The sequence below is a fragment of the Podarcis tiliguerta genome, assembly GCF_965153285.1.
Source record: "Podarcis tiliguerta genome assembly, chromosome: 13".
In the NCBI taxonomy this organism is placed as follows: Eukaryota; Metazoa; Chordata; class Lepidosauria; order Squamata; family Lacertidae; genus Podarcis; species Podarcis tiliguerta.
Genome location: NC_139546.1, coordinates 21,497,041 through 21,524,465, shown reverse-complemented (window position 1 = coordinate 21,524,465; position 27,425 = coordinate 21,497,041). Strand labels below are relative to the sequence as shown.

The 27,425-nt window shown below is 44.1% G+C and overlaps 1 long non-coding RNA gene across 2 annotated transcripts; it reads left to right on the top strand.

Moving 5' to 3' along the window:
- The first annotated feature begins 8,350 nt into the window (after positions 1-8,350).
- LOC310662027 lies at positions 8,351-24,268 on the top strand. 2 transcript variants are annotated; one of them, XR_014504205.1, is made up of 5 exons: positions 8,351-8,926; positions 9,471-9,573; positions 10,416-10,496; positions 11,982-12,056; positions 24,205-24,268. It is a non-coding gene; the product is annotated as an uncharacterized lncRNA (long non-coding RNA). The 2 variants fall into 2 exon arrangements; XR_014504204.1 differs by lacking the exon at positions 9,471-9,573.
- Positions 24,269-27,425: the final 3,157 nt, after the last annotated feature.

Here is a 27,425-nt window from a genome sequence, read left to right as displayed (position 1 = left end):
CCATCACAAACTCTGTACTCTGCCAAAACCGTGGTTATTATTCAGTTGTTCCTATCATAAAGAGGTGCCCTCTCATGAGGCACCGTTAGTGGCAGCAGAGTGGGAGGCAGCTCTCAGCCTAATCCCCCAGAAAGGTCTCCTCCTGCACAAAAACATCATTGAATGGACAGGGGCCTGTGCAATGAATGGAAGCTGCTTCTCTGGCTCTCTCCCTACCCTAAGACACCCTGCCGTTCCTCTCTGTAACCCTCCCTTTGCTTTTTTTTGTCCTGGAGGAGCTGAATTGTGTAGTTGTGTGCTCAACAACAGCCTGTTATCAGCCAGCCGCTGCTGTGGCTTCCTGATAAACCAAAATATCTGACCCTCGTGAACAGAGATCTCGTTAAAGGGCAGCAGGGACGGATGGCTGATCGATCTCAGGACATCCGACTGGCAGTGACAGATGATGGATGGGAAGAATGCCCTGCATTGGATTGGGGTGGGGGGAATGAAAGAAGCTAGGCAGCTGATAGTGGTAGGGAGTTTGTTTCTGCCCAGACAGTGTCTTACTTGGTGTCCTGCTGTGCCAACCTGTCTTTTAAAACTAGAATATGCCTAGTAATCAAGAGTGTCTGGAAATTGTGCCCTCTGCCCTGGAAGTCCTTCTTTACAATCCTAGAAGTCTGAACAGTGATGGTGGTTATTAAATGGTGGGGGAAAGGTACTTTTCACATGTAAAGAAGCACTCTTTAAATACTTTTAGGATTTTTCAGGGTTGTATACTGTCAACTGGAAGCAGCTTCCAAGCCTGAATCCTAGCAAGTCCCTCTGGCTCAGATCAAGCCCTCTCCAAAGCTGGTTGTTGAGTATAGCTCAGCAGGGAAGAGCAATTTCTCAGGATCCAAGGGTTTGCTCTTGGCAATATTGGTTGAAGGGGTGTAGATGCCAGCAGTACTTAATTTATTTAACAGGAAGAAAGGAGTGTGGGTATGTGTCAGGAGGACCTCCCTGGATACTCCTCTTCCAAATCTGTGAGAGCTTCTTGTGATCATCTGGTGATGAACAAGCATGTTACCAGATTGCAAAAGTGCAGGGAACTCAGCAGTAAATTATAGGGTCTGCCCCCCACTACAAGTCACTCTCACTAGACATGGTCAAAGCACAGTCCAGATATTATTGTCTCTCAGATCAGATCTTGTCTGTCTCTCTTGACCTTAATTAAACCACTATCTCTCAACCCCTTCTGGTGATGAGAATAAGACTGATCTACTTTACAGTGTTTTTGTAACGTTTACAATGTTTGCTCTGATAGTAGATCTGAAGCTTCTTACAACTGTTTTCAAACAATCTTAAGGAACTGGAAAAATTGTATGCACACATAGCTGTTCAAAGTTGATTTGATGCATCCCATGTGTGCAACTTTTTCACACTCTCCATCCTAGTCCAAGTGGCAGCCCACACTCCCCCCCCCCCCATTTAATTTTGATTTTCCTGATCTGCAGATGACACTGCAAGCGGGAAACATCCAATATAGAATCGCACGTTAACCAAGTGTGGAGACACTGAAACCCTTACTTCCACCTGCTCATTGCCAGAACGCAATCTAGCCATCAGCGCCAAGGAAATGATGCAGTCTGCCCGTCTCTACCAGTTGCTGAAATGAACATCCACAGTAACTGCTTTTGCACAAAACAGCAGTATTAAAAACCAAAATCAAATTGGCCCTTGCAGGATAAAAGCAAAAAGGAAAATGCTGTGTCCAAATAATTCCCCCCAAATCCTTAAATCAAATCTGTGCACCCCATGTGCATATTAACATCCTGATGTGTACACAGTGTAAAAGGAAAATACAATTAAGCACTTTCTCTTCCTTTCAGAGCTAACAAGAATGGGCTCTGCTTTGATTATTTAGAGGGGTTGCTATACACAATGCCAGCCCCAGAGGAGAGGAAAACTTCACCTGCTAGGAAGCAATTAAATTACCAATTAAGGCCTTCCATTTGGTTGAGGCCTGGCAAGGAACATGCACTGCCCTCTAATTGCATTCCCGACAACAATTTCACACAATTAGCTGCCTAAACAGAGCAGAGCACAATGGGCTCAGGGTCCACCTTCCATCTAGCCATCTGGGTGTTCAATTCAGTAGTCCACAAGAGTAGTATCCACTTTTGTCCATCCCTCTGACATGGTATGGGTGACTGAAAGGTGTATATTGCTTCTCCATCTTTGTCTAAGGACTTGTGTTCTACGCAAGTATATTTTGTCTTGGATTATTTAGTTCCTAATAATGGGTATTGCTTGGTTGTGACCTTTCATAATTACTAGCTGGTTTTTTTAAGGCCACTGAATGTTTAGCTTTGCATTTAACGCATGAGCAGATGAGCTATTAAATTATCATGGCCAAACTTTGTAGGCTGTTATGTTGCTGCCAAGTTGGAAACTTGATTCTGCTTCCAATAAAAAAGTGATATATCAGACCCTCCAAGTGTCCCTATTTTCCAGGGACATCCCTGTTCTAGAGAAGCCAGCACAGTTTCTGATTTGATCCCAGAATGTTTTACTTTTCCTTAGGATGTCCCTATTTTCATTGGAGAAATGTTGGAGGGTATGGAGTTATCCGACCCCTGAGCCGTCTGAAGGTAATCCTGTACTGTATAGGGATTTTAAAGAATATTTAATGTTTTATTATGTTTTTATGTATGTTGGAAGCTGCCCGGAGTGGCTGGGGCAAACCTAATAAGATGTGTGGGGTATAAATAGTAAAGTTATCATTATGGAATGGGACATCCCTATTTTCATCAGGGAGATGTTGGAGGGTATGATATATGGGACCTCAATGACTTTTCATATGATCTTTTAAAAATGCGTTCAATGCTGGCTTGCTACAACAGATCCCGATGCTTTCTTACAAGGTTTCACTGATATTGCATAAACTATGGGACGTGATTGTGTCAGGGTCACGGGACCCTACTGCACAGTACTAGTAACGTTATTAGCAATGATGGCACATTTCCACCCACCCTATGTTTACACCATTCTGTACGCTTCTGTATTCAGAATGCTACTCTGCTGCATCATTCAGGTGCAGCAGAACTTCCTCCCTTAAAAGAGGTAAACATCAGGTTAAAAAGGTAAAGGTAAAGGGACCCCTGACCATTAGGTCCAGTCGTGACCGACTCTGGGGTTGCGGTGCTCATCTCACTTTATTGGCCGAGGGAGCCGGCGTACAGCTTCCAGGTCATGTGGCCAGCATGACTAAGCCACTTCTGGCGAACCAGAGCAGCACACGGAAACGCCGTTTACCTTCCCGCCGGAGCGGTACCTATTTATCTACTTGCACTTTGACATGCTTTCGAACTGCTAGGTTGGCAGGAGCTGGGACCGAGCAATGGGAGCTCACCCCATTGCGGGGATTCGAACCACCGACCTTCTGATTGGCAAGTCCTAGGCTCTGTGGTTTAACCCACAGCGCCACCCACGTCCAAAAGGTTACAACAATGCAATTGTGCATAACCCCCAGCCATGGTCTGAGCCACAGGTCTGGCACAACACCAGAATGTTATGCACTACACATGCTTGAAATGCTTGGGGATATTGTATAGATCCATGTATGGAAATCTGTTCAAGGTGAGCCACCAAACCTTCCTTCTTTAGGGAAGTGGCCATAACTGTGTGGTAATACTATGCTCTACATCACTGGTCTTCAGGTCTGATCTAAAACAGATTGCAACAGCAGCACTACCACCATACAAATAGATAGTTAAAATTAATAAATGGGTCCACAAAATGCCTATTTGGGTTATAGGTGGGTGGGCTGAAATGGTTGAAGACTACTGCTCTACATGTTTAATCATAGGCACATGGGTGTAGCCAGGGGGCAACTGGGGGGGGCAGCTGTAAATAAATAAAAATACTTGACTAAAAGTAGAAATTGTACAGATTTTTCTGAACAACAACTATTGTTGAGACATTTCATTCTGAATCTGCTAGACAGAACCAGACAGAGGGTGGTGTCTAGTGGGTGTTGTCCTCCCCCCCCCCCAACATAAACCTTTCCACCTCCCACTTAAAGATCTTACATATGGCAGTTTGGAAAGACCTCTGCCAGATACTGGTGAACCATAAAGAGTACTGAAGTAGGTAAAACAAGCAATCTATTACAGAGACACACACAGAGACACACACAACAAGAGTGCAATAACAGTAATGATTTTGCATAAATGTCCGCAACTGGAGGGGGGGGGGGGAAGGTTGAGAAGGGCAATGCTTCCTTCTTAGTCCTGCAGTTGTGGAAAATACGTTGATGTAAGACACAGGGCGGAGACAAGAATACAGCAGTGTCCAACTAGAGCCAGGGGGCAGCAAACGTTTTCAGCAGTGGGCCGGTCCACTGTCCCTCAGACCTTGTGGGGGGCCAGACTATATTTGGGGGGGGGGAATGAACAAATTCCTATGCCCCACAAATAACCCAGAGACACATTTTAAATAAAAGCACACGTTCTACTCATGTAAAAACACCAGGCAGGCCCCACAAATAACCCAGAGATGCATTTAAAATAAAAGGACACATTCTACTCATGTGAAAACATGCTGATTTCCCGACCATCCACAGGCCAGATTAGAAGGCAATTGGGCCAGATCTGGCCCCTGGGCCTTAGTTTGCCTACCCATGAACTAGACCAACTACACTGGAGATTGGTCTATTAATGATTCCATGATTATAGAACAAAATAGTAACCACAAGCATGCTTACTGTTGAGGTGGGGGGTAGTGGAAATGGTTGTAAACAATAAATATAAAGTTTAAAAAATAATGTGGCTGTTATTTTAATATTTAAAATGGAGAGATTTCACAAATAGTTTCCATCTATTATAATATTCATTTTCCAAGTATTATTTTATTGTTTTGAAACAAGTTGCCAGGATCTAGCTGCCAAAGCTGAAGAGGAGGCAACAGCGATTTCTCCACGTCTATTTATGGGGAGGAAACTTGCTTTCCCCCACCCCGTTTCTATGGTTTATTCCAATTGCCTCTCATCTTGCCCCCTTGATAACATTTACTTTGCCTTTGCTTTCTTAAGCATATACAGTGCAGCTGCTTAAAGGTCTCTAAATATCTCTGTTAAACCATCTTAACTGCATGACAGATGCCCCTGTGCACCTTGGGACAAATGTATTACAAGATGTATACAAACAATGGAAGTCAAATACTTTAGAGAGCATCTTCTGGTGCAAATTTAGCTCTTCCCTCTTCCCAATTACTTATTTAAGTGGATAGGGAGTGAGAAGAGGCAGGGTGTCCCACCAATATGTAAACTTAAGACTCATGTTCACACAAACAGATTATTAAATGTAACAAGACATTAACACACCTCAGCTCCTGTATTTTTGTCATTGAAAGAGAAGTTAGTTAGCAGGAGCACAAATGCCTCTGTTGGTGAAGGATAGGGACGGCTCACCAACCTCAGGCAGCAGGAGCCACAGGAGCGGCAGATCATATTGTAGATCTTTATTCCCCCTTGTTCCTGGTGTTGAGCTTCATTCACTCCTTCTTCCCTGGTGGAGGAAGGCATTTTGTGGTTTGCCTCACATGCGAAAATATCTCAGGCCAGCCCTGATGAAGAATGAGAACTTTTACTCGTAAGCAGATTGTTCACACATTACAGAAGCAGGGCTATTCATTGTATGTCTCCTTCCTCACAATCTTCATTGAGATTGTTTTCAGAAGTGACTTGAGTACTCACCATACATTAAAAGCACATTTGAAGAACATCCCCTGCAAAAAAAAAGAATACTGGGAACTGCAGTTTGTTAAGTGTGCTGGGAATTGCAGCCCAATGAGAGATAAACTACATCTCCCAGGATTCTTTGGGAGGTGGGCGGGATAGGCTTTAAATGTATGGTGCATAGACAACCATACTTCAGAATGGTTGCCAGTTCCTACATTTGCTAGTGACTTCAGCCTTGCTAAACTAAACTAAACTAAACACTAACATTTCCTCTTCTAAATATGAGAAACTGCTTTGCAGAAAATTGTGGGTAATTTTAGTACCATTTTGTAGAAAGGGGAACTGGCTCTGAGTGGTGAGGCCTATAGTATATTTCCTTAAGCATCTATAAAAATCACAAGATTCATACTCTGGGCATTACTCTCTTCAAGTGTAAAAAGTGACACTTCTAGTGTAAAAAGGAAGAAATATAGAGTTGTCATATTTTAAAAAAGTAAAATTCCTGACACTCGCAAAGTTGTTGAGCTTTTGGGGGAAAACCTCCCCCCCCCCATAGTAATTTTAAGCTTTTGGAGCTGGTTCCAGTGCTTTTTGGCAAAATTCCTCCCTGACACCATTTTTACACCCCAAACCCAGGACATGTCACATGTTTAGAGTGACTGGGAAGTCATCCAAGAGATACTCCTCTCTCTCTCTCTCTCTCTCTCTCTCTTTCATAATACTAGAACCCAGGGTTATCCAATGAAGCTGAAAAATGAAGAGTTCAGGCGAGAGAAAAGTAAGTACTTCTTCATGTCACACAGGGGTGTGGGACTTCCAGCCAGGCCATTTTCTCCAAATCATGCCCACCTGCCTCACATCCAACATCATCTGTAACATCAGGTGTGGGGCCAATAGAAGTGCGGCAAAAAGCAGGATTTAACTTGTGGGGAGTTCAATCCTCCTTGGTTTGGGTGTGCAAAGTTCCCTGCAGGGAGCTCTCTTGTGCACCCAAACTCTGAGGAAAGCAGGATTGAACTCCCCAGACATCAGCTGATGCATGAGGAGTTCAATCCTGCTTGGTCTCGGTCTCTCTCTCTCTCTCTCTCCTCCCCCTCCCCCTCCCCCTCCATGCAGGCCAACTTTTACAGATGAGTGGAACCACTTTCCTGTCAATCATCTGATGAAAGAGATAAAGATCGGGCCCACTTAACCAAAAATGCCCCCATCCCTGGTATAGCACATAGTTAAATTATGCCACAGGAAGTAGTATTGGACATAAACTTGGATGGCTTTAAAGGGGAGGGGTAGATAAGAATCAATGGCTGCTAGTCTTGATAGCTGCATACGTTTACCAACAGTATTTGAGGAGAATACTATTGTGCTTATGTCCTGCTTGCAGGCTTTCCCTTGGCATGTGGCTGACCACTATGAGAACAGGGCGCACCCTTATCAAGATTCTTCTTCTTCATCTTCTGGGGTTATGCTGTGAGTATGAATATAAATTCAGAGCCTGAACTCTTGCCCTTAATTAGACTCCAGTAACCATCAATCCTTTTTTTCCAGAGATTTCAGACCAGCCGTCCCCTGTACAGATTTCACACAAGGCCTCTCAAAATATGCATTTTGGAATCCTGTAGAGGGGAAGTGGCAGGGAGTCAATTTGGAGGAAATACATGGTGGGTAGAAAAGAGTTAAGCACCTGTTTTCACCACTCCCTCTCCCCATGTCTGCTCATACTGAAGTTGCTTTTCCCTGTGCCGGGGGCGGGGGCGGGGAATCAATTTGGAGCCTTGCTGAAATTACATATCTACATGGCACTGAGGGCTAGAAACTTTATTTTTTAAAAAAGATGATATTCTTAGTTATCCAGTACATCTGTGTGGAATCATTGTTTGTTAAATAGCTTTAATGGCTGTGGGGTGGGAGGGATGGGATAGCATATTCCAAATTATATATCAAGAGGGGTGGTGGTGTAGTTTCCCCCCTCTGTCACCTTGACCCTGATGTCTCACAAGCAAAGACCAGAGACTGACTCTTCCTAGGACAGCAAGTGTGTTTTCCCCACAACTCCCTCCCTCCCCATCAAAGCTGCTCAGGTAAGCAGCAGGTAGACACGGCACCACTGCACAATAATTGTTCTTTAATTGCTTCTCCTCCCTGCTCAGCCGCCGTGCTCCATAATAATTTCTTTTACTCTCTCCTGTCTGAGTGCGTTGAGGGCTGGCTGAAGATGCTCCGGATAAGGCAACCGGTCTCTTGCGCCGTCCAATTGTTGTCTAAACTATCAATCAAGTGTGGCAGCTCGAGGAAATGTGGAGGGGTGGGGTGGGAAGAAGCGTTCTGCTTGCATAAACAGACCCAGTGCTTTGCTACGCTTTCTCTTTCCTCTCTCTCCCCCCCCCCCAACCCCAACCCTCCACCAGACAAAAAACAAAAAGTGGGGGGAGGGGGAATCTGACAACATGGAGTCCGGCCCATCAATCAAAGCAGCTGGTGGAACAACCTCTCCCTAGTGTTAATAAATACATTTCCCTTCCTTTTATTGGATGCTTGTCCTAATTTGTTTCTCCTCTGGATTTCCTCTCCCCACCCCCCCTTTCCGAAAGTGAAATGCTTGCCCGTTTTTCCCCTCGCTGCCACCCCCGCCAACTCCCAGCAGCCCTTGAGAAAGCAGATGTTAGGCTGCAGAAACAGAGCCAGGCTGAGGCTGGAGTGGCCCAGTAGGCCTCGGTTGCCATAGCGACTACTGAGACCGCCTGTTGTCAGCGTTGTGCCTCGTCTCGCTGGCTCAGTGATTATCTCCATCTCAGCAGCCCTCGCCATACGGTCTGGGCTATAATCAAATCCCCCCTGTTCATCCCCTCCGGAGAGCCGCACACCAACATCTCTGCCTCCCTCATGCCCCCATGATCAGAATGCATATACGTAGAGCAAGCATTCATTAGGAGACATTGCTAAGGGCCTCTCTTGAGTTTCCATTTGCAGTTGAAAGGGGCGGGAAGCAAACTGTATAAGATAAAGCCCATGCATTTAGCCCCGCTTTAACTTCTCGTTTCGTCCAGTTTTGATCCAACAGAATCAAAGTACATGAAAATTGTTTTGCTAGGTCTGTCAGGATCTCTAATTCTGCCTTCTGTTTCCACCACAAGATAGCTGGGTGCCTCTGGTTGCTCATGGCCATAGTAGAAAAACGATGGTCTATTCATGTTGTTTGCCCTTAGCATCTGGTATAGAAAGGTAAACTACATCTTTACACAGAGGTTTTGTTTCCTAGCTTTAAAATCAATACTTCATAGAATGTCCAGCACTCAGTTTACTGCTGGTATGGCCTTTAGGGGTGGCCACCTAATGCATCAACCCTCCCCTCCCTTAAAAAATAGGGCAAAAGCAGCACCTATTTGCATATGCTAATTCACATGTATTGATGCAAATTTAGAAATAATTGCTTTAATTATACTCTATTGATTGGCAACTTTGAGGCCCTTGCTCTCCATTCCTAGTTCTTAGATCAGATAGACCTTCAACCAGAGGACTCATGGAAATGGGGAAGAGTTCTCTGATGTCCCTGTGTTAAGTAGGGTACATGGCCACCCCCAACCATGGAGGTTCAGCATAAATGTAATTTGGCCCTCAACTCAGAGCCAATTGGGGGGGGGGGAGGCCAGGACTGGAGGGCCATTTGGCCTGGACCTCAAGCTCAAACGGGCTCACAAATATAGGCATTTTGGGCATTTAATAAGTTTTGCAACTGTCAGACCCTCCAAGTGTTCCTATTTTCCAGGAACAGCCCCAGATTTACAGAAGTCATCCCAGTTTCTGATTTGATCCAGAATGTCCCGCTTTTCTTTAGGATGTCTCTGTTTTCGTCAGAGAAATATTGGAGGGTATGAACTGTTTCTATGCATATCAGACCAAAACATAGCACACACGCTCAGCTTAGAGCTGCAAATTTAAGCGAATAAGAGATGTGGTTTGGTAGCAGACATAATTCTCTTTTGGGGGGGATGGGACTGATAGAGATTTTATCATATTAAAGTGTCCAAAATGTTCATTAATGTTCATAAAAATATATTCATTCTGAAGACACAAGATTAGACCATGATGAACGCATCCTCACAGATCAGCTGCTTATGTAAACAAACAGCTGGCTCTTTTTCTGGTGCCTTGTTTTGTTTTTGTATGTAGCCATGTTTTCTTTTTTATCATGGCTACGGGCTCTAAAGTGGCCTAGTCCGCTCTGGACCTCTGATACGGCCTGCCTCAGATAAATGGAGAAAAACACTGCAGAATTACTACAAGCGATGCCTGAGTTCTAGACAACTTGGAAGAAAAATCCTTCCATCCTGGTGTTGCTTATTAACTGCTGCTGGAAATTACAGACCCTCCATGTATCCCTATTTTCCAGGGATAGTCCCGGATTTACAGAAGCGGTCCCAGTTTCTGATTTGATCCCTTAATGTCCCGCCTTTCCTTAGGACGTACCTATTTTCATTGGAGAAATGCTGGAGGGTATGGAGTTATGCAACCCTTGAGCCAAGGAGACAAGTAACTAAACAACCTTTAGAAGACATCTGAAGGCAGCCCTTTATAGGGAAGTTGTTTAATGTTTAATGCTTTCTTATGTTTTTATATATGTTGAAAGTTGCCCAGAGTGGCTGGGGTAACCCAGTCAGGTGGGTGGGGTATGAGTAATAATAATAATAATAATAATAATGGCTTTTTTCAGCTGGAACTCACCAGAACTCCGTTCCGGCATCTCTCAGGTGGGTGCCATTGCCATTATAAGAGAACAAGGGAGGCATTCATGGTAAGTTCTGACACCTCTTTTTCTCGAAAAATAGCACTAATAAGAATAAGAATAATGGAATAGGATGTGCCTATTTTCATTGGAGAAATGTTCGAGGGTATGAAATTAATCAGATTCCTGAATACAGTAAAAGGCTTTCCCTTCATTGTTATTCTCAGGTCCTAAGATACCCTTCTCTGAGAACACATTCTGTTACCCCAAGGTGGCATATAGAATGAAGCCAGGCAGGGCACAGGAAGCTGCTATATTATGTTTTAAGGGGCCTGTCAACATGATGTCCCTATCCATGACAGAAGGAGTAGCCGCACCAAGGCCCCCTTTGGTCTCCCACGGACCTGATGGGCCTTTTGTACAGCCTTTCCAGAGTCCATTGACTGTAGCTCTGTCTTTGTCAGCTTGTCAGACAGAGGTCGAGGAAAGAGTGAAGGACTTGCTCTCAGGGCACAACAGGATAAGATGCAAGGATGAGACGCACGTATTGGGTTACTGTGCTGGCAGCAGAAAGGTTCAGCAATGCAGAGATTGCCCTCGGGTTTCTGGCCCCTGCTCCTCTACTGGCTTTGTTCTTCGCATGCTTTTTATATGGGAAGTCTCTTAAGCGTTGCTGACAGATGCCCCATTTGAAGTCCCTGCTTAGAGAAGGCCTTTGTGCATTCCACATAAGGAACTTCCAGATAGCAATGACAGAAGCTTTTTCCCATACTCTGTTAATTAAGCACATTTTTCCACTAGAGGGGTACAAGACCCAGTAGAGCCCTAGAAATATACAGTGGTGCAGAAAAAATGGTTGCTGCAAGACGAGTTGACCTAGCAGGCCTCGAAGTTCTACAATTTACCATTTATTGTTTTTTAATATTTGTACAGCTTTTGCATGTACAGGCATTCTAGTCTCGTGCGGGGACACCTGTACTGTCCAAGCAGCAACAGTTGGCCAAACTCACAAGCCTTCCATTTTTCTCCTCTCCCAACCATCATAATTCAGTAGCTGAATGTTCTCTACTATATTAGGTCATGGGAACCAAGGCAGTGAAAACCTGAAGCAAGTTAATCCACCCAACTTGCTGCTGTTCTTAATAAACCCCTGAGCAAACTGATAACTGTTTGTTTTTTTAAAAAGGTTGAATCCTTACAGATGAAAAAGAAAGCACTCCGCTAATTTTAAAATTGTCTGTAGAATCAGAATTGGATCCTAAGGGTCATCTAGTACAATCTCCTACAGTGCAGGAGTCACAACTAAAGAAACTCTGACAGATGGTCATTTAACCTTTGTTTTAAAACTTCCAATGAAGTAGAGTCCAGCACCTTCTGAGGTAGCTTCTTCCACCATCAAACAGCTCTTACCACCAGAAAGTTCTTCCTGTATCTTACATTATTCTTGATTACCATTTTCCACCCAGGTTAAGTCTCTCCCCCCACCCCGTTACACTACTGGCCTAGTTCTCAAATTTACTGTTTATTTGCTGTATACCACTTTTCTGTTCAGAGAGCATCTGACGGCACCTGCCATCCAAATCAGTAGCCAGTCAAGACTGTAGGTCCCAAAACAGCACAACACCTCCAGTAAGTACAGTGGTACCTCGGGTTAAGTACTTAATTCGTTCCGGAGGTCTGTACTTAACCTGAAACTGTTCTTAACCTGAAGCACCACTTTAGCTAATAGGGCCTCCTGCTGCTGCTGCGCCGCCGGAGCACGATTTCTGTTCTCATCCTGAAGCAAAGTTCTTAACCTGAAGCACTATTTCTGGGTTAGCAGAGTCTGTAACCTGAAGCGTGTATGTAACCTGAAGCGTATGTAAACCGAGGTACCACTGTAATGGACTTAATAGCATATGCATTGGGAATCTCATGTGAGCGAACAGGCAGAAAGTGTAGCATATTTCATTTCTATCTACAAACTTGAAAACATAAGAAAAGCCCTACTGGATCTGACAAAGGGTGTATCTTGTCCAGAATCATGTTTCTGTTGTGTTTGACCAGCCATTTTCAGAAGACCCTTCAGGGTATGAAGCCAACAGCCTTCCCATGTTGTTTGTGTGGTCAAGGCTGGGTTGCTGCAATGCACTCTAAAAACAAAACCATGCCGATAAAATGGTGCCAACCCAAAAGGTGACAGTGGACATGTCCTGAAATAGCTGTGAGTGTCCTCACCCACCTAATGCATCACTGAGCAAATCAACCTCATCAAATAGGCTGAAGACTAGTGCTAAGGCAAGCCACACTTGCAGAGATTGTGCTACTGTTTAGAGTTGCCATATTTAAAGAAGTAAAAATCCGGACAAAAAAAGTTGTGGAGCTTTTGGGGGCCACACACTTCCTGGTTCTGTTTGCAAAAACCCAGACATTTTGCTGATTTTTAACCCCCCCACCCCCCCGATACTAATTTCGCTGTTGCAGTTCTGGAAATGTCTGGGAAAGACTACTACTGGTACATTTTTAAAACATGATTATATTAAAATTGATATATTATGCAGTTTGAAAAGAGACAGAAGAACTATGGGAGAACCAAGATTAGATGACAGCATCAGATAGGTTCCCCTATCATTGACACACAATTGGTTGGGGTTTCTTTGCATAACAGCGTCTAAGCTGAGTCATTGCAGAAAAGGAACAGTTTGCCTGAGCAATCAGAACTTGGCATTTCAACAGTGGCACCTGCTGAGATCCTCCACCATTCTTAACTTGCCCCAGTTTTTAACAAAGAGATGGTAATTTTTAAAAACAACAGCCGCAACCACATCCCCCTACAATCATGTAGTTTACTAGATGACATTTTTTATATTTGAATCTGCGTGGGTCTTGGGAATATCTATATATATTTGGTATCACTGTACAACACAGTTGCCAACTTATTTTAGGCAGCCCCTTCTCTGGTCTCTTTAGCAACTGCCATTGCATGACACTGTTTATCTCCATTCATTGAACATGTTCACTGGCTGGTTTCTGGAGATCAAGTTGCTGTTAAAAGCACAAGCGCAAGACCAAATCTACCACCACCCACTGGCCAGTTCATCCTACTGCAAGATACCCAGCAATATGTGTTTATAAATAAGACCCATTATTATTAATCGTCCTGCTGCAGTATGATTACATTTTTTAAAAATTGTTGTTCTTAAAAATCCCTTTTTCTCCACCTTTTGTTTTGACAAAGCTGGCAGTAGGTATGGGCACATCTGTCAGTTTGGGTTATCTCCGTTTCTCATTGTGCAAATCTTCAGTTCTCTACGTTGTCTCAGCAATCTGCACTTTTAGAAAAATCCTTGTGAAAAAATCATCAGCATTTTAGTGTGAATTTCTCCTAATGTTTGTATGCAGTTTGGGCCAATGCACAGAGTTTTGCAAGCAGTTATCCCTAATATAATGCATAATTGTATGCTGCTTTCAGGAGTATATGTGTTTGTAAGCTCACTGTCTTCTAAAATGTGGATTTTGTACACATTATTTGGCTGGAGAACCCCATTGCAACATCTGCAGAAGTCTGAGTTTCAAAGGAGAACTGTGTTTTGGTCTGTGTATTGGTTCAAGAGGTGTGAATTGGATAACCTATCATTAAACTGGACACAGAATCAAATCCCCCACAATCACCATCCTTGGCTGCCAGGGCCTGTTACTAGGCTCTTTCACAGGTCCCATTCATTTCTATCAGAATTGCACAGGAGAACTTTCCAACAGATATCCAACTAGATGTGTCATAATTGTGCAAAGTGCTTCCCCGCCTTTTTCGTTTAAAGTAAATAGCAGCCACAAAGAGCCCCGTCCCACACTGGAAATGTAGTGGATTTAACCCTTTGCTCCTGTCATGATCTGAATCCAAATCCCCCACCCCCTTTGCAGATACTAAAGTTCCAAAGAGAATATTGGGAGAGAAGCTCCTTTTCATTGTGCGTGTTTTGTAAGTGTTTTGGGGGTAGGGAAGCTCAGTCCAAAAGCAGCTGTCTTCCAGCGCCCTCTCCTGGTGAAAACCATCAAACTCCTGGAGTTGCGGCTGCATTTTATCCCCCAGCCCACCCATTGGGGAAACACTAAACTTGGAATATAAACCAGGACTCAGCTCTGGAATATGTGGATTTAAATGGAAGAAGAAGGTGCTATTAAACGGCAGTAGATGTGGCTGTCAATTTGTCCCTGGCCCGGCCCTCCTCCTAAACTTTAGCAGGCAGACCTATTTCCCACCTCTTACCTCCCATGCTAGTCAAAACTTCCCTTGTGTAATTTCTGTATGACAGTCTACTGTTAAGGGAAAGGCTAGGAACACAGCTGGGGGTCGGGGGGGGGGGAAATGGGGCAACCCTATATGCAGAATCCAGCTGAAAGCAGAGCACAGCTCTTTTGATGCAACTGGAAGTTGTTTGCGTTGTGTAGGTTGCCGATTTGGCACATATGACTTCTGAGTCCCCTTGCTCTGCTGTAATTAGGTCTGTAAGAAGCATTCTATTGTAAGCACTATAATAGGTTGCTTTGCGTGTTTGGTTGTGTGGGGAGGTGTCGAGCCTGCAGACCCCAAAAAGCTAGCAACTCTCACCTCACTTTTCCATCTGCTGAGAAGGTTTTCCTATTGTTTCAAAAATGTGCTGAACCTGTTTGATCAGAGGTGACAATGGGAACGAAGAAATGTCTTTCTCACACCATTGGAAGTTAAAGAAATTATCTTAAGCTGAAGTTAGACAATAGTTTTAAAGGAAGTTGAAAGTGGTTTGAGACACATTTCACTTACCATTCCCTTTAATCAATCAGGTTCAGGTTTTTGAAATACAAAAACCTGCCAAACCTCTTTACTGGAGGCAGAAGGGGAGTGAATGTACACAGCACAAGTAGCACCTTTCAAGATTTCATTGATGCTCTAAAAACGAACAAACCTTGTCTTAATCAGCAATCATCACAATCACCATCTTTTATATAGATGTTGAAGTGCTCAAAGCAATGCAACTGATGTCTACGTCTCGGTAATTAGGGTTAAAAGCTCTGAGCAGGCCCAGTTATCAGGACTTCTTACAGTGTTAAACTAACCTTCACTTTCATGTGGACTGCGGGAAATACCTTATCCCTTGCTTTGCGCAGACCTAGAATAGCAGATCTGACTGCAGAAACTTGTTTCTGCAGAGGTTTTCTGGGTTTTCAGGATTGGAGTGTGCATTTTAACAATGACTGGGAAACAAAACAGATTTTGAGCGATAGGGGGAAATCCATAGGAAGAGATCACTGGGGATGAGAACTGGTGACGGCTAATTTGCTTTGCACAGATATAGGAGACAAGAAGGGGGCAAGAGGGCACCCCTCCCCCCCCCCCCCGTATTCTTTGGAGAACTCAGTCCACTGATATAATACCATTTATGTTTCTTCGTCTTGTGAACAAGCATTTGAAAGTGGGGAAAGGGAGGAAGGGGATCCCACTGATGAGGCTCTTGGTTTCCTCAAGGGACTGAACTGCTTAATTAATCATAAAGTCCTCCTTCAGCAGGAGCAGCCCAGCTGTGATGCTAGCCAATCCTTGAGAAGGCCATCCATCACTGTCAATACTAAGGACCAATCCGTGAGAAGGTGCCCTGTTGACTGTCAGCCAATGGCATAGGCTTGTGTTCCGGATAGAAACTATAAAAACAGAGGCTGATGAGAATTAATTCTCCGTTATTTGATTCTCTTGTTCCTGGAACTGCTAAAACGAACAAAATTTATGTTAGATTTTATTTATTGGTTTGCTTAAAAAACCACAAAGAAACATATACACTTTCTCATTCAGATTCTGAGATTTCATGCCTGCAAGTAGGTATTGGGAAATCAGAAGACTTCAAAATCTGAATTTTAAATTTTGTCAGATATGTGCCTAGCTGTTAATTATTTTTATGCCATGATGATGATGATTTGTCTTGAGAATCTTTTGATAAAAGGGCAGTATATACATATAAACATATGTCTGTATTCTCAAATGTTATGTATTTTAAAGAGAACTAAACTAGATATGATCTGCAAATCAAATTTTAATAGGAGGGAGTGGTGTTGAGTCTCATAAGGAAATCATTTGTGAGATTTTTTCCCCTAAAAATTGCTACAGCCTAATATTTAGGGATTTATTTATTTTTAAAAGTTGATTAAAAATGCAGGGTTTTCTGCCTCAAAATCCAAAACAGCCTTCTAAAAGATAAAAGCAAAATTTAAAATATCTCAATTGATGAAATTAAACAGTTTAATATAATCTCAGAAGCCAGGTGTTTGAAGTTTGAAAAATATGGTTCTTGGGGATTTCAGCTTATTAAATTTAGGTGGGGTATGGATTTCAAATATAATTCCAAGTTTTCGGATACAAGGTTCAACAGAGAGCGAAGGAGCCCCTCCCCCAACACAGCTCAGTTCTATCTTACTACAAAAGAGGTTGCAGAGGAAATAAATGTGTGATTCTTTTCCTTATCTTCTGGGTGAGGAAGAGAGTTTACCTATTTAGTTCCAAAATGCACAATAAGGCAATACCTTTCCTAGGCCATCCAAGATGTCACAAAATACGTAGTGTGCAAGCGTTCAATTTCTCCAGAACTCATAATCAGATTAGATTGTAAATCGTGTGTGTGTAAGTTGGCTGATATTGAAGCCATACAGACAGCTTTTAGGTAGCCTTAACATGGCAGGATGTAGCAGAAATGCAAATGATGCTCTACTAGGTGCTATATAGATTGTAGGTTGAACCCAGAACTCCTGAAATGAAGAAACATGGCACTAATTGATCTTTTTTAAAAAAAGATTAATCTGTCATCCAATATTTGGTAGTTATGATGTGATGATTTAATTAGTGAGGGTGCTGTGCATTTTGAGTGAGATGCATGCCTGGTGTACAGATTTTTAAAAACCGGATTGAAGTTGTAGTAAGGAACCAGTAGTTTTTGTAAATCACAGTATAAATGTCAGAAATGGAAGCTTGTCAGCATTCCTCAGTGAATCCTGTCAATGCCTCTTCCAGTAATTGTCTAGCAATTATTTTTCCACTGAATTCTGACAGTCTCAACAATCTCACTTTTTTTTTTTTTTACATTCACACACTTAAATATGTTTGACAGCAGTAACTTGTAATTGCCAAAATCAGCCACTGTGGGTCGCTGTTTCAGTAGTAAGGTTGGCATCTGGCTGGGGGAGTAATTAAAACTGTTTATTTGATGAAGGTAGGAATGCTGGGTTGATGGAAAGATGCTTTATTCTTCAGGCCTCTTATGTGGGCATGGGTTTCCGAAAGAGTTTGTCCAGAACTGAAATATATTTTTGTGAGTTTTTCACTGCATATTATACACTATCTGCTGCAGAGTCCAGAATTAACTACCACATGCTCTTTTGAGACTCATGACTGCAACACACAATGGAGTCCTAAATTTGTGGAGTGGGAGAATTTTTTTAAAAAATATATATTTTATTGGGGGGGAAATGCATGAACAAAGACATACTGATACTACAAATAATCTTACTGAGAAGTATACAGAAGGTACAGTCGTACCTTGGTTTTCGAACAGCTTAATTCTCAAACGTTTTGGCTCCCAAACGTCACAAACCCAGAAGTGACTGTTCCAGTTTGTGAACTATTTTTGGAAGCCAAACATCCGATGGAGCTTCCTGCAGCTAATCAGAAGGAATGGATTCTGTTCGACTTCCAAAGTACGACTGTATTTCTTTTATCTCAGATTTGTAATAAATTGAGGTGGCCTTGCAGTGAGCAGGCAATCTGGGGCTGTGGGTGACCCACTTAAATTAATGAGCTTATGTTAGTTGTGCCCATTAACTTCAAGTCTAGCGTTGACTTGTTGTTGTTGTTGTTGTTTAGTTGTGTCCGACTCTTCGTGACCCCATGAGCACGCCAGGCACTTCTGTCTTCTACTGCCTCCCGCAGTTTGGTCAAACTCATGCTGGTAGTTTCAAGCACACTGTCCAACCATCTCGTCCTCTGTCGTCCCCTTCTCCTTGTGCCCTCCATCTTCCCCAACATCAGGGTCTTTTCCAGGGAGTCTTCTCTTCTCATGAGGTGGCCAAAGTATTGGAGCCTCAGCCTCACGATCTGTCCTTCCAGTGAGCACTCAGGGCTGATTTCCTTAAGAATGGAGAGGTTTGATCTTCTTGCAGTCCATGGGACTCTCAAGAGTCTCCTCCAACACCATAATTCAAAAGCATCAGTACTTCGGCGATCAGCCTTCTTTATGGTCCAGTTCTCACTTCCGACTACCACCCCTGTTTCTCTACTAGTGGCAGGGGTCATTTTTATTACAGGTACATATCGGCTGTCAGAGGTTCTTAGGGTGTTGCTAAACACTTAAAAGACTTGAGTCATAACATTTGCATGTGCTAATTTATATGTACAGATACAAATTTAGGCAGAGGGTGGTGTGTGTGTGTTTTTTTGGGGGGGAGAGCAAACTCTGACTCTTGTCAGGGCATATTCTGATCCATGGAGTGCCAACAGGATTTTCTGGGCCTAATATGTGGTATAGTGTCCTTTGCAATGTGCCCAACTGCCCTGTAAGCAGCTGGTTTGAATTGTTGAAAAGGGAAGGGTCAGCACAAAAGACCCAGAACTCGGATAACCAACCTGGTTCTCTCTACAGCAGGCATAGGCAAACTCGGCCCTCCCAATGTTTTTGGCCTACAACTCCCTTGATCCCTAGCTAGCAGGGCCAGTGATTAGAGATGATGGGAATTGTAGTCCCAAAACATCTGGAAGGCTGAGTTTGCCTATGCCTGCTCTACAGCACGAGGATCCCCTTCCCAGTGCTTAATGTCTAAAAGAAGAGGGTGGGAGTCAGGGCCGGATTTAGGTTTGATGAGGTCCTAAGCTACTGAAGGTAATGGGGCCCTTTATATGTCCAGCTGTCCTTTGTCAACAACATTTAATAAGAGAGAGAGAGAGACTATATGTATTTCTATATATAGACACCCTATATGTAGAAATGAGCAAACCAGTGATATTTTAGGGAGCAGGCTAGCAGGTGGGGCCTATTACTTATATCATAGGAGTCTACACAACACAAAACACTGTTGCTGTATGTAGGTTTTATTTCATTTGTATCTTATATTTTGGAAATGTACACCCAGATTTATTTGTTTTTTAAATTTTTTGGGTGCCCCCAAGAGAGTGGGACCCTAAGCTATAGCTTGTTTAGCTTGTACATAAATCCGGCACTGGTGGGAGTGTGTGTGTGTGTAGCCTAATGATGCACAATCATAGGATGTATTGTGTGGCAGCACCCAGGTATCTTTATTCCTAGATATGAATGGTAGCTGTTTGTGGCTGCTACTGAATGATGCCGAGAATGCACTCTGCACATGCTTAAAGGCACTCATGATTACTACTTTGCACATTCTAAGGCCTAATCCTGGAGCGGAAAGAGGCCCTAGCTCAAATCCAGCTTCACTCACATAGTTTACCCCACAACCTTATTTAGCCATCGTTTCACACTCACTATCAAAGCATCAATAGTCCTCATGCGCCTAACATTCTGCATTCTTTACCCCCATGAACTAATGAGCAAAATTAGAGGAATTCTCAGTGTACTACTATACATTGCTAGTGAAAAGTAAGGCCTATTAAGTTCAGTGGAGCAAGGACTTACTCCCAGGTAAGCGAGTGTATAGGATTGCAATTTCAAAAGCTCTATACCAGGATGCTATCTGCTAGCCACAGGGGAAATGGTGTGTCCAACGACCTCAAGGCTGAAGTTGATTCTTATTCAAAACAGAGGTGCAAGGTCCTGTGCATGAAATGTAACAAGCAAAGGATAAATAATGAACTGACATTTGCACTTAGCCTTGGCCACCTGCCTCCACCTGGAGATTGTCTTCTATGAGATGCCCTAGCAATGTGTCCAGAACAAAGGTTCATTTTTCCAACATCAGGAACTGGTTTTGAGTGTTGTGACATGCCGTTCTGCACTAGCTGAATAATAAGAAGCAGTATGCGTGCAAGTGATCTGCAGGGAAAATATTCTGAGGTTTTAAAAATTATTATTTTAAAGCAGAGCAGCTTTTCTTTTACGGTAGATTCAGATATTCTAAAGAGAATTATAACATGCACAACGAAGCTAAGCTGCTCTGAGCATAGCTGTCAACTTTCCCCCTTTTTTAAGGGGAAATTCTATTCGGAATACGGGAATTTCCCTTTTTAAAAAAGGGAAACGTTGTCAGCTATGGCTCTGAGTCTGGTCAACGTGGCTGGATGAGAGACTGCCTGGAGAACCCTTAATCTTGCCTTGAATTCCATGGAAGAAAGGCAGACTGTTGTGAGAAGTTTCTATCAGATTTCTGTCGCAAGGGGTCTGAGCGTGGGTTGTTCTGAGGCAATACCTGGGGAGGAAAGCAATGACAAACCTAGACAGCATTTTAAAAAGTAGAGACATCACCTTGCCAACAAAGGTCCGTATAGTAAAAGCTATGGTTTTCCCAGTAGTGATGTATGGAAGTGAGAGCTGGACCATAAAGAAGGCTGATCGCCGAAGAATTGACGCTTTTGAATTATGGTGCTGGAGGAAACTCTTGAGAGTCCCATGGACTGCAAGAAGATCAAATGCATCCATTCTTAAGGAAATCAGCCCTGAGTGCTCACTGGAAGGACAGATCCTGAAGCTGAGGCTCCAATACTTTGGCCACCTCATGAGAAGAGAAGACTCACTGGAAAAGACCCTGATGTTGGGAAAGATGGAGGGCACAAGGAGAAGGGGACAACCGAAGGTGAGATGGTTAGACAGTGTTCTCGAAGCTACAAACATGAGTCTGTCCAAACTGCGGGTGGCAGTGGAAGACAGGAGTGCCTGGCGTGCTCTGGTCCATGGGGTCACGAAGAGTCGGACACGACTGAACGACTAAACAACAACAACAACAACACAATACCTGGGGAAGCTTCTTGGGCTTGGTGGTTTTTGGTTTAAGCATGGTTTGTTAACCAGTAATGTTCAGGTGATGTGCCTCCACAGGCGCTAAGATAGTCCAAGAAGGCTAAGTGGTGGTTGACTCATCCTTATCTCACCCACAGCCAGAGAGAAGTGTAAACTAGGTTTGTATGTTAAAGGAAAGCCACAACTGAGAAAGAGGCTGAGGGGGAGACAGCTGGGTTTGTGTTCTGTAAGTGTCTTAGGGTGCTGGCATGGGCATAGCCAGGGTGGGCAGGGGGCAGCTGCCCCCCTAAATCAATCAAAATCAATACAAATCTGCGGTTCTGAACCCCCCAACAAAAATCCTAGCTATGCCCATGGGTGCTGGCCGTCTCCCTAGATATCTGATGGAAGCCAGTGTGGTGTAGTGGTAAGAATGTTGGACTAAGAAAACCAGGGTTGAAATCCCCACTCGGTCATGAAATTCACCCGGATAACATTGGGCCTATTTGCATCTCTCAGTGTGCCTACTGCCCAGACTTGGTACACATGCCAAAGTGGTGCATTTACATATGTGTCAGTACGCTGGTGGATGTTGCCCGTCTTGTGCCAGCAGCAGACGTCTGCATACCCATCGCTGCTGATCCAAGGAGTGGGAAGTGTTAAGAAGATGCCTTTTTCTGTGTCAGACCAATATCTAGCTGAATATTGCCTGCACTGAACTGGCAGCAGCTCTTGGGGCTTTCAGGCAAGGGACGTTCCCAGCCCTACCTGGAGATGCTGGGTGTTGTACCTGGGCCTTTCTGCATGCTCTGCCACTGAGTTTCAGCCCATCCTAAAGTGTTGCTGCACAAGAGGTCAGCACAGTTATGAGCCAAGATAAGCTTGGATACTCTGCCCATGGAGGCAAAGAGATCCGATCCACAGGGCACAATTCCATCAGGAAGCGCTGTTGAAATAGATGGGAGCTGTCAAAAGACTTCTCTTCATTTCCGTGAGGCTTCTACCAGAGGACATCTTGGTAATTGATAATTGTACCCAAGGAAGAAGAGGGGCCTTTTAGATTTCTTATGCAAGTCCTTAGCTGGGCCTGTTCTGTACTCCTTCTGCCTTGGCTGGATCAGAGCCCAAGTGTTTTCTCTGACGTTTTCTTAGAAGCAAGCTACAGATTACTGCTGCAAATTTGACAAACTTCCAGCTCTGCTCCTGCCTGATGAGCTAAACCTAATGGAATCCCCTCTTCAAGGTGAGGGAGCCCTGTCCTCGTTTGCATTTGGTTCCCCTAGTGATGAGGAGGGGGAACCTACACAGCTGCAGTCTGTGGAAAGCTTGGGCTTGTTGCCTGCTGCTCTCTGCTATTATGATTGATTGATTGATTGATTGATTGATTGATTTATGGATTGTATCCAGCTCTTCGTGGCAAAAAAAGCCTTTACAAAGTGGCTGATAACATCTGCATTTTGTATCTGGTAATCACAGAATTGTAGAGTTGGAAAGGACCACAAGGGTTATCTAATCCAACCCCCTGCAATACAGGAATACAGAGCTCAAACCCACAACCCTGAGATTAAGAGCCTCTGAGTATTGAACTATAAATTTCAGCTTTCTGGTCTTCTAGGGAATCACCCCGCTACCAATTCTGTGGAGGAATACAGGACAGGGCATAGAAAGCCTAACCAATACGTTTTTTTCTAAGGGCAGTACCAAAGACAGGGAATCCCATCTCACTGCTCAGCAGTTTATCCAGTGTTTTCCTTCCTCATATAGCACCATGCATGATCATATTATAAGCAGCAGTGACAGGTGCCTGGTGTTTAAAACCCTTTGGTTAATTCCCTGAAAGAGAAGCCCAAAACCTGCTTGGATGCCATTATCTCTGACATGGGAGCACTAAGCCCTTCATCCCAGATGTGCAGAAGCCAGCTAAGGTTTCTTGGAGGTGAGGGAAATGCACTCCGCACGTGCTCAGATACACTCTGCTATTGACATGCTCCATTAATACGTGTGCAACACACAACCTCCTAAGACAGCAGCATAAAAGCATCCCAGTTCAGAACAGGAAAGATAAAACACTTGGCAGTGAAAACCCAAATCCAGGGGCTTAACACGGCCTGAACCCAGCTGAGGAGAAACTGTTGGGATTTTGTGTGGATCAAATGTGAAACGACATGACCAATGTTTGCCAGTAGGTGGCAATGCAGGACCACAAATCAGCTTCCTGATCCCAGGGACAAATTTGTGTTTCTAAAGTGGGAGAGGGTGGTGGAAGAAGCAGCAGGCCAGGAGAGGGTGCTAAGGACCTTTGCTTTCCATAGGATAAGTTTCATACAGCTGAATCAGGCAACCTTGTCTGTTACTCAGGATGCCATTGCACACCAAGGGCAATGGGGGAGGATCGGGATTGGACCCCAGCAAGCTATTATCAATACAGTTTGCACCACCATGGCTTCACAAACCACAGTTTCACCAGCTCATTCCTTTCCCACCTTTTCTGATGCTGTTTACCCCAACTTTGTTTTTTCGCCCTCTCTTAATCCTAATATATCGTTCCCATCCTGTTTTCTTCCTTCTTAGCAGTGGTGCTGTCGGTGTAGGACTTGGGAGCAGAAGCCCAGGGCCCCACCAAGCAGAATAAAACAGGCCTGGCTGACCATGTTTTCTAAGCAAGTGAAACAGTACACATTAAAAGAGCCTCTGCCCTGTAAGACCATTAAGTCTAAAATTACCGGAGAAAGCAACTCGGCTTACTAGCATGATGCACAATTCCTCTTGAAAGCAGCTGTAATCGAATTCGCCTCTTTTTTTTAATGCTTCAAAAGATTAATTTAGTTGTAGAAGAGCATATAAATCAGAGCAGCAATTCTCAAACTTTCTGCCCTCAGGATCCACTTGAGAGGACTGAAGTTTGCTGGGGCCTGTCAGTCACAAAATAGTGTTAGATGGAGGTAGATGGCTGTTACCAACTTCTCTTTCTACTGATATCTAATCAATCCTTGGAAATTGCTTTGTTCTTTTGCCAGGACAATTTCCCTTGTGGCAAGGAGTTCCACAGCTCTGCTTTCCTCAAGTTAAGAACAGGCATTTGCTCTTGAGGTGCTGTGACTCAGCCTCTCCATTTTAAGCTGATTTGCTTTAAGTGAAAAAGCCTTTTCGTTTTATATTATTTCCCTTCCCATCCCCACGTCTCTTAAAAATATTTTACCTGTCTTCTGTGATTTCTTCTCCCACTCTCGTCACACGCAAATTGTACTCTATCCCCCCTACGCCGCAAAAAAGCCCTACTAGTTTATTTCATCTTTCCTCTCCTGTGCTTTTGCATTGTTACTTTTCCTAGAATACCTTTTCTTTCTTACCCATTCCTTCCTATTCCCTGTTTGTTTACTATCAATAATAAATATATTTCTAATATTTAACTTCAATCACATTGCGATTTCCTTCAACACCTCCTCTGGCTCTTTCCCAGCCTGCAATTGCTGTCTTCCAGCCGTCTTTACTCAGCATTTAAGAAGTTGTTGGTGCAAACCTTGGTCGGGCCCAAAGGCTACAGCACAGCTAGAAGGTTGGGACAGGCAAGGCAGGATGAACTGGCAGGCCATAATACTGAAGCCCCCCTGAAAATGAGCCCACATCCTGGGCTGCTGTTTGAAAAACACCGATTCAGAGCATATTGCTTCGCCATCGTTTTTGCACACCTGGGCCGAGGGAACGTGCCTTCCGGAAAGGTTTTTGTCCTAGCACCTGATTTTGTTACAATCTCCAGATGTTAGAAAAGCAGATGCAGAATTTTACATCCCTTCCTCCCTCCGTGTCTTTTTAATGGACGTGTTTCAGTTCCCTGTGATTTTCAAATCAAAACAGTTCTCTGGCGCCTGTTGACCCACGCTCCCCCCCCCCCTTTTTCTGGTGTATTTACATACACTGGCCATGGAGTCATGCAGAAGGAAGTTTCCTCATCTACTAGGCCGCGAGCGCTTGCTTTGGTCCTAATGTAAAACAAATGCTATGTCCTCCCACCCCCCTACCCCATCCTCGCCTGCCCATGCTATAAATAAAGGAGCAAGGCCAAATCTTGCTGCAAAAACAACAAACTTTGGCTCCACGCGGCAAGCTGCACGCAAGGCGGCCCCTGAAAGAAAAATATTTAAGTACAATAAAATGCATCATATGGCCTGTAGCTGGGGAGTCATTTGTGGATGACTTATTAACCTTTCCCAAACCAGGCTCTGTAGTGGCAAGGCGGGAGGTGGTACACTGATTTCACTTACAATTCCCTGCTGTTTGGGGAGAATGAAGACTACTGCTCTGTTCAGCCTCGGAACCCAATCCAATGCTCTGATGTGCAAGGCAAAAAGGCAATGGGAAGACCAGGTTAGGGCTGTCACCTAGCCCTGATCCAGTGCCCTGATACACACAGGAATTTAACAAAGGAGGAACCACAACCACCCTTATTTTATTCATTTATTGATTGCATTTACATCCCCCTTTTTTTCTCCAAAGCGGCATACATTGGTTCCCCCTGCTCCTCATTAAATCCTCAAAACCCTGTCCGTTAGGCAGCGATTGGCCCAAGGTCACCTAGAGAGCTTCACGGCTGAGTGGGGATTTGAACCCAGGTCCTAGGCTGAGACTCAGTTCACCTCACTGCACTGGCTCTCTCAACCTGTGTGTGCAATAAATATTTGGAGACTGATGTGCTATGCCTGGCTGTGAGGAAGAGGGCCTTCTCAGGTGTATTCCAGCAGTGCTGAGAAAGACCCCCTAATTGAGACCCTGGAGAGCTAATGACAGTCATTGTTAGGGAAGCTACAACTGTCTCATTCAATATAAGGTAGCGTTCCACATTCCCTTGTGAATGGCTTTTTTGGCGCTTTGGTAGAGTGAAACACATGAAAATTGGAAGCAGACCGTTTAACTCAATATTATTACCATCTACACTGCAGTGGCTTTGCAGGGCTTCAGACGGGATTCTCGCCCATCCCTACCTGTTTATGCCTGAGACGAATGCGGAAGAAGCCTGTGTTCTTCCACTGAGCTGTGCAAGGCACACAGTGCACAGACCATTAAGGAGCATGCATAGGCTTGGATGTGGAGAGCAGGCCTAGTTGGGTTCATCGTACTGACAAGATCCAGAGCAGGGTCAAAGTGGAGTCAGCAGGATTTGAACACTGTTATGTCTCAATTGTTGGCAATTTGGGTGTCAGAGCTGGGAAAGGCAGGGGAGACTGAACAAGCACAATTCTGTAAACCCCACTGTGGCCTACAGGAGCAGTGCAAGAATATCACTTTGCAGCAGGCACGCAGGAAGGGTGGAGCCTGTTTGTGTACTAGAGGCAGCCCAACTCTGATAGGCGAGGTGAGGTGGCCACCCCAAATGGTTGTTGCCGAGTGAGAAGGGCTGGCGAGACAAGAGTCATAGAATCATAGAATCATAGAGTTGGAAGAGACCACAAGGGCCATTGAGTCCAACCCCCTGCCAAGCAGGAAACACCATCAGAGCACTCCTGACATATGGTTGTCAAGCCTCTGCAAGTCACTCCATGGGACTCAAGTCCTCCAGGAGGTTCTCCTAGAGGAGCTCCACAGAGGTGCCATCCTCTTGGACAATTCAATTCAATGGGGTTTGCAGAGAACTTTCTGTAGGATTATGCCTGTGTGCACAGCATGTGTTTCTGTTTGGGGCGCCATTTGCATTGGACTCCTTGAGTATTTTAACTGGAAGTTTCTGAGCAGATCTGGGAGCTTGGGCTGGCTCTTTATGCACAGAAACAGGCTCATTATAAAACAACCACCACCACCAATACTGCAATGGCTGCACCTGGCAGGTAGGAAAGACTGAAGAGGACACTGGAGGCCAGTGGGCTGCAGTACTAAATTTGTCATTTGTCATGAAGCTCAGAACCACACTAAGCAACCAGTTTTGCCAGTAAACCACTTTAGCAAGGTAGTAAATTGGAAGACCAAGGTCCCATGGCCAACCCTCTACCACAAAATAGCTTAGTGCCAAGATCCATTGCCATGGCTTCTGCATCACACTTCTCTATTGAATGCAAGTTGGCAACTGTGCTTGGGGGGTCGAGGAGGAGGGACAGTTGCCATTGCCCAA